Below are 10,000 nucleotides of genomic sequence, written 5' to 3' on the forward strand. Positions count from 1 at the left end.
TGTTATAATCTTATCGGGTGCATAATGAATTATCTTTACATAATTTACTATACACATACACGTTAACAAGCACTCAGGAACGCATAGACAAACTGAACGACTGATAGACATTTATATCTACATATATATGCGTATATATAAATATATGTACACACATATGTATGCACATATATACATATATGTTTATATATATACAAATATATATATATATATATATTTATATATATATATATATATACACACATGCGCGCACATACACAGATATATGTAAATAAATATATGTATACATATATACTTATACACACATATATATATATATATATATATATATATATATATATATGCATTGCGAGACAGATAGACGGACAGACAGTGCGAAGTAGGCATATGGATCAAAGGGTTAGCCATATATATTCTGGCAATAGTTAATAATGACAGTTACTACATATTGGGTAATAACAGACAGACACAACGCATCAGAACTGAAGTTGCTTTACTGGCTCATTTATTAAATATAATTAACTTTTATCAAAGCTGATAATAAATAAATATAAGCCTTATTCCTCTACAAGCGTGCCTAGATAGCTCAGTTGGGAGAGCGTTAGACTGAAGATCTAAAGGTCCCCGGTTCGATCCCGGGTCTGGGCAGTTTTGTCAACCCGGCGAACCGGCTGACCGCGTGCCAGCTGGTCGGGCGGCGGGGAGAGCGGCCGGGCTCGGCTGCGGGAAACTTTGTCGCCGCCTTGCAGTGATGAGCATGTTTTTGGTATATGAATTTCAAATTTATTAATTGGTCTTGCTCCTGCTTTCTTTCTCTCTTTCCCTGTCTCTCCTTTTCTAGATAAATTTATATATATATTCATAAATAGATAGGTAAATAGATACATGCCCACACACATATATGTGCGTGTGTACAGTATGTTTATGTGTGTGTGTGTGTGTGTGTGTGTGTGTGTGCATATACTGTATACACATATGCGCATACAGTTTTTTTTATGTGTTTGTGTGTGTGCAGTATATATATTGTGTGTAGGTATATATATATACATACATACGTATACGTGTGTGTATATGTACATATACATGTGCATATATATAACAGTATATATGTATGTATATATATATATATGTATGTATGTATATATATGTATGTATATATGTATGTATATATGTATGTATGTATATATACATGTTTATGTATATACATATATGTATATACATGTATATATGTATACATGTGTGTGCATATAAATAAATAATATACATATTGTATATACATGTGCATATATACATACATATAGGGAAGTATATGTGTAAATGTGTGTACATATAAATAAACGAACATTTACATACATATATATGTGTGTGTGCACACACATACACATGTATATATATACATACATAGATATATGTCTGCCTCCCTGTCTGTCTGTCTACCCTCTCTCACTCTTGCCCTGTCTGTTTGTCTCGGTCACTCTCTCCCTGTCTGTCTGTCTGTCTGCCTGTTGCCTCGGTCTCTCTCTCTCTCATTACTACCACTCCTCACTGAAGATATTGTTTACTTAGCTTCTGTACTGCTGATAAGACCTTTGTAATGATCTTACCCGGTGCATAAATAAATATCTTTACATAATTTACTATACACTTATACATATGAATAGGCACGCAGACACGCACACAAATACATAGACTGATAGATATATGAATATATATATGCATGTATATACATAAATATATGTACACACATATGTAAGTATATATATGTATATTTTTTACAATGTATGTAATGAGACATAATGAGGGCATATCGATAAAGGGGTAAAAGAAAAGACATATACTGGTAATTGGTAACAATGGCAGTTACTCGATACGGACCGACACAACATATTAGAACTGATATTGCTTTATTGTCTTAATTATTAAATGTAATCAACAACTTTTATCAATACTGATAATAAATATGAATCTTATTTCTTTCCCATCATATATTATGTGCCTAGATAGCTCAGTTGGGAGAGCGTTAGACTGAAGATCTAAAGGTCCCCGGTTCGATCCCGGGTCTGGGCAGTTTTGCCAAGCTGGCGAAACTGCTGACCGCGTGCCAGCTGGTTGGGCGGCGGGGAGAGAGGCCGGGCTAGGCTGCGGGAAGCCTTGTCGCTGCTTTGCGGGGATGATCAGCGTTCTGTTATATAAATTTCAAAATGATTAATTGTTCTTCCTTCTGTTTTCTTTCTCTCTCTTTTCTAAATATGTATATGCATATATACATAAATAGATAGGCAGATAGATACATGCCCATACACACATATGTGTGTGTGTGCGTGTGTACAGTATATGTGTTAGTGTGTGTGTGCAGTTTACATATGCATACATGTGTGTATAAGCGTGTGAGTATGCCTGTCCTGTCTGAATGGGTATATACATGCGTCTACATATATACACGCATATGAGTAGGTATATGTATATGTATATATACACACTTATACATATATTCAGGCATGTATATAAGCATACACATATGTGTGTATATACACATGTATGTATGTATATATATATATATATATACATTATGTATATATAAAAACATCTATCTGCATATATGTATATAGATTTGTATATGTATATACATATATGTGCATATATATGTATACATGTATGCATATAAATAAACGATATACATGATATATATACATGTATATATACATATATATCCATATACATAGGGAAGTATATATGTAAATATGTGTCCATATAAATAAAAAATATATATACATACATCTATGTGTGTGTACACACATACATATGTATATACATACCTGCATACATATATGTCTGCCTCCCTGTCTGACTCTCTTACTCTTTCCCTGTCTGTCTGTCTGTCTCGATTACTCTCTCCCTGTCTGTCCGCCTGTTTGTCTCGGTCTCTTTCTCTCTCTCTCAATTACTACCACTCCCCACTGAAGATATTTCTTACTTTACCTCTGTACTGCTGATAAAACCTTTGTATTGATCTTACCGGGAGCATAATAAATCATCTTTACACAATTTACTATACACATATATACACGTGAATAGACACGCACACAAATAGATAGATTGCTATATACATATATATATAAATATATATATATATGCATAAAGATATGTACACATATATATGATATACATGTATATACATACACAAATATATATAATACTCAGACAAATACACATATATACAAATATATATGTATAAGTATATGTATGTATATATATGTATACATATATATAATGAGACAGACAGACGGGAAGACAGAGCGTAGTCATATCGATAAAGAGTAGTTAGAGAAATAGACATATATGTAGGTAATAATTAACAATGGCAGTCAGTCGATACTGGGACAATAACAGAAAGACACAAGGCATCAGAAATTAAGTTGCTTTTGTGACTCATTTATCAAATGTAATCAACTTTTATTAATACTGATAATAAAGAAAGATGAGCCTTATTTCATCCTTATCATATGCCTAGATAGCTCAGTTGGGAGAGCGTTAGACTGAAGATCTAAAGGTCCCCGGTTCGATCCCGGGTCTGGGCAGTTTTGCCAACCCGGCGAACCGGCTGACCGCGTGCCAGCTGGTCGAGCGGCGGGGAGAGCGGCCGGGCTCGGCTGCGGGAAACCTTGTCGCCGCCTTGTTTGGATGAGCAGGTTTTTGGTACATGAATTATTAAGTTATTAATTGGTCTTACTTTTGCTTTCTATGTAAATAAATAGATAGGAAGATAGATATATACACATGTGTGTGCTATGTGTGTATATGTACGTCTGTGTATACATATAATGTATATATAAATATACATATTTATACTTATGTATATAGATATATGTGTAAATGTACGTGCGTATATGCGTGCATGCATGTATAAATAAACATATGTATATTCATGTACATATAGATATATGTGTATATATTTATGTATGCGTGTGCAGGTGTGTATATATAGCTACACTTAAATGTCTCTATATATATACATACATACATGTCTGTATATATAACCTATATATCTTATGTGCACAAACACATATATTATATATATGTATCTGCCTGTCTGCCCCCAACCCCCCAGCTCTCTCCCTGTGTTTCTATCTCTCCCTTCTTGTTTGTTTGTCTCGGTCTCCCAGTCTGTATAAAAAAAAAAAAAAAAAAAAAAAAAAAAAAAAAAATACAGGTGGACAGAGAAAGAAAAGGAAGAGACAAAGGGAGACAGAGAAAGAGTCAAATAGGCAGACTGGCTTAAACCAGACAGGTAAAACATATCACAACCGGAGATGCTTTATCAACACACTTGCTGAATGTAATCAATATTTGAATGTAATCAATACAGATAATAAAGAAATATGAATCTTGGATTACAACATGTGCCTAGATAGCTCAGTTGGGAGAGCGTTAGACTGAAGATCTAAAGGTCCCCGGTTCGATCCCGGGTCTGGGCAGTTTTGCCAACCCGGCGAACCGGCTGACCGCGTGCAAGCTGGTCAGGCGGTGGGGAGTGCGGCCGGACTTGGCTACGGGAAGCCTTTATCGCTTTCTCTCGCTCTTTCCCTCTCACGAGATAGATCGAGAGAGAGAAAGAGAGGAAATGAGAGGGAGAGATAGAGTGTGAGAGGTACAGAGAAAGATAATGATGGAGACAGAGAGAAAGAAAGCACGAGAGGAGAAATAATAAATTGAAATATTTAAGTCTTCATATCGGAAACTTGCTCATCCCCGCAATGCTACGACAAGGCTTTTTTCCGCAGCCGAGCCCGGCCACTCTCCCCGCCGCCCGACCAGCTGGCACGCGGTCAGCCGGTTCGCCGGGTTGACAAAACTGCCCAGACCCGGGATCGAACCGGGGACCTTTAGATCTTCAGTCTAACGCTCTCCCAACTGAGCTATCTAGGCACAGACTAAATGGGAACAAAGCTCAGATTTCATTATCTGGATTTTAAAAAATGCGAAATGTCTGCACCTCTTCAAAATTTCAAATACCTGATCATTCCTAATCAACCATGCAGTCTGTTCAAGTACACCCGTTATCTGTGCATGTCTATGTCTGAAGCACTAGGCACTGTAATATATAGTGTGTCAGGCGATGTAATCTACATACTCTGCATTACTTTTCTTTACTCGCTTGTTCGAACGCCTGACTCTCAGTAATATTTATGCCTATTTTCATTTCTGTGTGGATAGTTCATGCATACGTACACACATTCATGCATATTTAGTAATCCCCCCAAGTGCATTTGTATTAAACATGAATAGTTAGTAGCTGAACAGTTTCAAAACTGTATTTCCTCGGAGGACCAAAGAGGAGAGGACAACGATTACTTAAGGCGTTCAGCAACAAAGTTCACGAGTTCTCCCGCCAACTCTACACACACTTTATTGTTTTAGATTAACATTCGTTTTATATCCAGCAGGAACTAAATGGTATATTTTTTCCATCTTTTATCCGCATTAACGAAGCTGCGTATGACATTTAATTGAAGGTTATTTTCACATTAAGACAATATAAAGAACTGTACAATCAAGCAACAATATTTCCCGCTTCAAATCTTCCTTAACTTGCCAACTCGAACGGCCGTGCTGGTGTTAATACAAAAGGTTCTTCGGCTTTTGGCTACTGGGCACCTTCGAGAAAATGACGTCTCATAGTCACGATAATCTTGAGTACATAATCATTATTAATACGATTATATTATAAATTATGCATTAAGATTCAATACGTACTCCAAATTTGAACTCTAAAAATCTACTATAGTAAAAATATATATTTCATTAGAAATCCCATTATTCAGATCCCTTCGATGAATCATATCCACTTCTTTACATATCGTTGAACCTCTGCGTCTGAGAAGTTCACGTTAAAGCAATGCACGATATGTATATCATCCCTTGACAGCTTTAGATTTGAGTTCTAAATGTTCCTGATTTGAGCCTAGGCACTGCCCATGGCCCAACAGATCTGGGACATTCATATCTCAACACCAACTTGGTAGAACGCATAACTAACAGAACCCTGAAAGGAGCTAGTGTGACGGTGAATATGATATTTGACGTAGATTAGAAAAAGGTTATTAAACTATGTTAAATATCATATTCACCGTCACACTAGCTCGTTGTTCACTAAGTAGATTAAAAGCTTGAATGGCTAGACTTAAAAAGGAATGTCCATTTCAACAGGATACTAATTACTGTCTAACTACTAGTAAAATCCCGGAACTGGTGCAAGAAGTTCAATTTCCCTTCCTTACTATGGATATATAAAAGCCTACATTTCCTGTGCTTAAAATCTGTAAGCCATTTCCAAGCGCCCAGAATTTAATATAGTTAATGGTTACAACAAGTAAATGTGCTAAACGTCGAGGTCACATAGCACTAAAGGGTTAGGAATAAGTTAATGATTAGGGTAAAGTTGGTGGTTGAACAGTACTAGAGTGTACTATGATAGTTAAAAGGATAGAGGGGGATCTGATGGGGTATAGTATATGGTAAATGTTGATAGAGGGGGGAGGGGTTAAGGGAATAGGGCAATTATATCGCATGGAGGATATTTATGCGTCTGAGGAAGGAGAATACGTTGTCAAAGATAAATTAAGGGATTCCAAGGGTTGGGGGATCGGGGAAGTGAGAATAAGTGAGGGAAAGCAGAGGTACGGGTTGTGGGGGGACTGAAAGAGGAACATTGCATGAGGACCATAGAGCTGAATCAGACTGTGACATGAGATACTCGAGGCTAGTATGTTCAGTGCGTAAGAGGGAAAGAGACAGACAGACAAATAGAGCAAAATAGACATATGAACAAAGGGGTAGTTAGATGGATAGATCAACACATAAACTGGTAATGGTTAATAGTGATAATTACATGAGGCTGGTTAAACCCAGACAGATACAAGATATAACTGAAGAGCTGTTATTATTGACTCATTAATTGAATGTAATCAATAACTTTGAATAAAGATAAATGAATATGAGCCTTATTTCTCTACCATCATGTGCCTAGATAGCTCAGTTGGGAGAGCGTTAGACTGAAGATCTAAAGGTCCCCGGTTCGATCCCGGGTCTGGGCAGTTTTGCCGTACCCACTGAACCGGCTGCCCACGTGCCAACAGCGTCGCGTGGCAGGGAGAGCGGCCGGACTTGGCTGCGGGAAGCCTTGTCGCTTTCTCTCGCGAAAGTGAGTAAGAAAGATACAGAGAAAGATAAAAATAGAGATAGAGAGAGAGAGAGAGGAGAACTTAATTAATAACTTTTAACACTGGTCCTTATACCAGAACCCAGCTCTTGCCCTCAAAGCAATGATAAGGTTTCCCGCAGCCGAGCCCGGCCCCTCTCCCCGCCGCCCGACCAGCTGGCACGCGGTCAGCCGGTCTGCCGGTTTGCCGGGTTGACAAAACTGCCCAGACCCGGGATCGAACCGGGGACCTTTAGATCTTCAGTCTAACGCTCTCCCAACTGAGCTATCTAGGCATATTTTATAATGGTATCAAAGCTCAAATTTGATTATCGATTACATTTAATATTTAAGTCCAAGATAGCAACTCTTCAATTTTTATGTGTTCTGTCAGAAAGCACAAAAAAGTGCAAATTTAGCAAGTACAATTGTTATTGGTGCAAAATGCCTGTACTTATTCAAAATCTCAAATACATTTCTGATAATTAATACAGCCTGTTCAGATACACCTGTTATTTCTGAATTTCTGTATGCCTTGGTAGCCTAAGAGCCTTGGATATTTTTTCCTGCTCGCTTGTTTGATCACTTAACTTCATGTAATATTTATACACAAAGCTAATACTCATGTACAGTGTCTATCCATTTACCCGTGTGTGGACACACGCACACAAATGTGTGTTTGTGTGTGTATATTTATATACATAATCAAGCCTCCAAGTCCATTTGTATCAAACATGAATATAAATGTAGTCTCAAGAGTTTTCTGAAATGCATTCCCTTGGAGCTATATTAAGAAAACGATTACTTAGGGCCTTCCCCAACAAAGTTCACGAGTTCTCCCGCTAGTTCTACCGATCGTGTATTGCTTTTGATTAATCATTCGTTTCATAAAAAAAAGTAAATATTTTTTCCTCTTTTATTCACATTATTGAAGCTACGTAGGACATTCAATTGAAGGTTATTTTTACTTTCAGACAATATTAGAACCTTAAAAACCAAGCAGCAATATTTCTAGAGTTAAATCTTTCTTAACTGTATGTGGTAATACAAAATGTTCCCCGGTTTTTAACTGCTGGGCACCTGAGGGAAAAGTGATGTTACTAATAAAATATTCGTGCGTATAAAAATGCCACCGAAACGGGGAATTGTAAGTAGCCCTGTCATAGTAGATCACTGGCAATTTCGTCATGCTACATTGTTTTTGTAAAATGGATTATATGCCATGCTTAGGTCCTTGTTCTTGCATTTCCCAGAAGGGTTATATTTTAACTAAAAAAAATGTTTCTAGGGTGGCGTGTTCAACCGTCCAAATTGTGCTTTATAGCAGTCACGACAATCCTGAGTACAGAATGACTAACGGGATAATATTCTACATAATACATTATGTCACTCAATACGCACTCCAAACCTGATGCTGAAATTTAAACACCCATTGTAGGAGAGATGTTTCCTATGAAAAATCTTTATTCAGACTCCGATATATCTTACCCATTTCTTCCCATAGTGTTCATTTGTTCGTCAGATAATAGTTTATGATTAATGGGTACAAGTCAATATAAATGTGTTAGACATCCAAAGTCATATAGCACTATAGAAAGGTGTAATGTTTAATAGTTCAAACAAATAAATGTGCTAGACATCAAAGGTCATAACACTAGGGTAAATTACTGTGGCGAAAACGGTAGAAATGAAGTAACGATTAGTGTAAGTGGACATGAGATGGGAATGAAGGAGACAAGGAAAGGGGGGGGGGGGGGGGCAAATGCTAAAGTCCAAGGTCTCCTAAGCCCCCCTACGACTACAACGAGCAAGGGATGGGGTGGGGGATCGCCTGAGAAGTTATCGTTAAAGCAATGCACGAGATGCACATCAAGACTTGATAGCCTTATTGGAAGAAACATTAGCCTGGAGTTCTAAAGGTTCCTGGTTTGAGTCTAAGCACTGTTCAAGGCCCAACAGATCTGGGACATTCGTATCTCGGGGAACACTCACGTAGTAAGAACACAAACCCTGAAAGGAACTTTCTTTAATGACGTTCTTATTATCTTAATTAATAATAATGTTCACCGTCACTTGTTCATTGTTCGCGAAGTCGATTTAAAGCCTGAATAGTTAAACTGGGTAAAGGATTTGTATACATAGGGAATTGTGCTGAAAGTAGGTTATTTCATTTCTCCACTTCAGATTGTTTGGTATTCTATTCATATTTTAATTTTCACACTTTCTTCATAATCCTTTCTACGAGTCATGTCTGCTTAAAAAATAAGTTGTATTATATTAGAAAATTGTATATAGTTAGTCTAACACGGACCTTTTGTAATTTGGTTTTGTAAGGATGATCTCCAAAAAAAATAATCAATAACATTTCAAAATCCCTTGAATTGTCATTATAATTTTACAAAACTAGGACTCATTTCTTGCATTATAAATCAGACTTCTCGGCTGGCTATAAATGTGAAAAACACCGCCCACAACTCGATTCCGGAAAGTTATGCACAATAAATGTGAGGTTTATGTTACCCTTAAATTCATTTCTTACAACCATTTCTTTTTGTGTTAGATATTACTTTGATAAAGCTTAAAGTAAATGAAAGACATTGTTTTACTTCTTGTAAATTTTATTGTAATTTTACCATTTCAGTTTTACTCCCTAAATTTTGTCTCATTCTAGAGGAGACACGGTTTTAAAACTGGTCATACAAAAAATAACATTATTTCGTCATCTTAATCATGCAATGTACCACATTCATAAACACTTATTACAAACTTTATTCCTAAGCTGCATCCAGTCTTTATTCATGT

At 36.8% G+C, this 10,000-nt stretch overlaps 1 protein-coding gene and 7 non-coding genes across 14 annotated transcripts in view; 5 read left to right on the forward strand and 3 right to left on the reverse strand.

The window, feature by feature from the left end:
* The first annotated feature begins 575 nt into the window (after positions 1-575).
* On the forward strand, positions 576-648 carry Trnaf-gaa. The gene has a single exon. It is a non-coding gene; the product is annotated as a tRNA-Phe (tRNA).
* Positions 649-1,994: 1,346 nt separating this feature from the next.
* On the forward strand, positions 1,995-2,067 carry Trnaf-gaa. Its single transcript has one exon. It is a non-coding gene; the product is annotated as a tRNA-Phe (tRNA).
* Positions 2,068-3,505: 1,438 nt separating this feature from the next.
* Positions 3,506-3,578, forward strand: Trnaf-gaa. Its single transcript has one exon. It is a non-coding gene; the product is annotated as a tRNA-Phe (tRNA).
* Positions 3,579-4,402: 824 nt separating this feature from the next.
* Trnaf-gaa lies at positions 4,403-4,475 on the forward strand. Its single transcript has one exon. It is a non-coding gene; the product is annotated as a tRNA-Phe (tRNA).
* Positions 4,476-4,853: 378 nt separating this feature from the next.
* Positions 4,854-4,926, reverse strand: Trnaf-gaa. The gene has a single exon. It is a non-coding gene; the product is annotated as a tRNA-Phe (tRNA).
* Positions 4,927-7,021: 2,095 nt separating this feature from the next.
* On the forward strand, positions 7,022-7,094 carry Trnaf-gaa. The gene has a single exon. It is a non-coding gene; the product is annotated as a tRNA-Phe (tRNA).
* Positions 7,095-7,421: 327 nt separating this feature from the next.
* Trnaf-gaa lies at positions 7,422-7,494 on the reverse strand. Its single transcript has one exon. It is a non-coding gene; the product is annotated as a tRNA-Phe (tRNA).
* A 2,304-nt stretch (positions 7,495-9,798) lies between these two features.
* LOC125042520 overlaps positions 9,799-10,000 on the reverse strand; it is a 30,708-nt gene continuing 30,506 nt past the window's right edge. For all 7 annotated transcript variants that reach the window (XM_047638167.1, XM_047638169.1, XM_047638168.1 and 4 more), the window contains one exon: positions 9,799-10,000. This exon is cut by the window's right edge and continues 2,531 nt beyond it. The gene's annotated coding sequence lies outside the window, so the exon portion shown is untranslated.

This window comes from Penaeus chinensis, chromosome 32 (genome assembly GCF_019202785.1).
Source record: "Penaeus chinensis breed Huanghai No. 1 chromosome 32, ASM1920278v2, whole genome shotgun sequence".
NCBI lineage: Eukaryota > Metazoa > Arthropoda > Malacostraca > Decapoda > Penaeidae > Penaeus > Penaeus chinensis.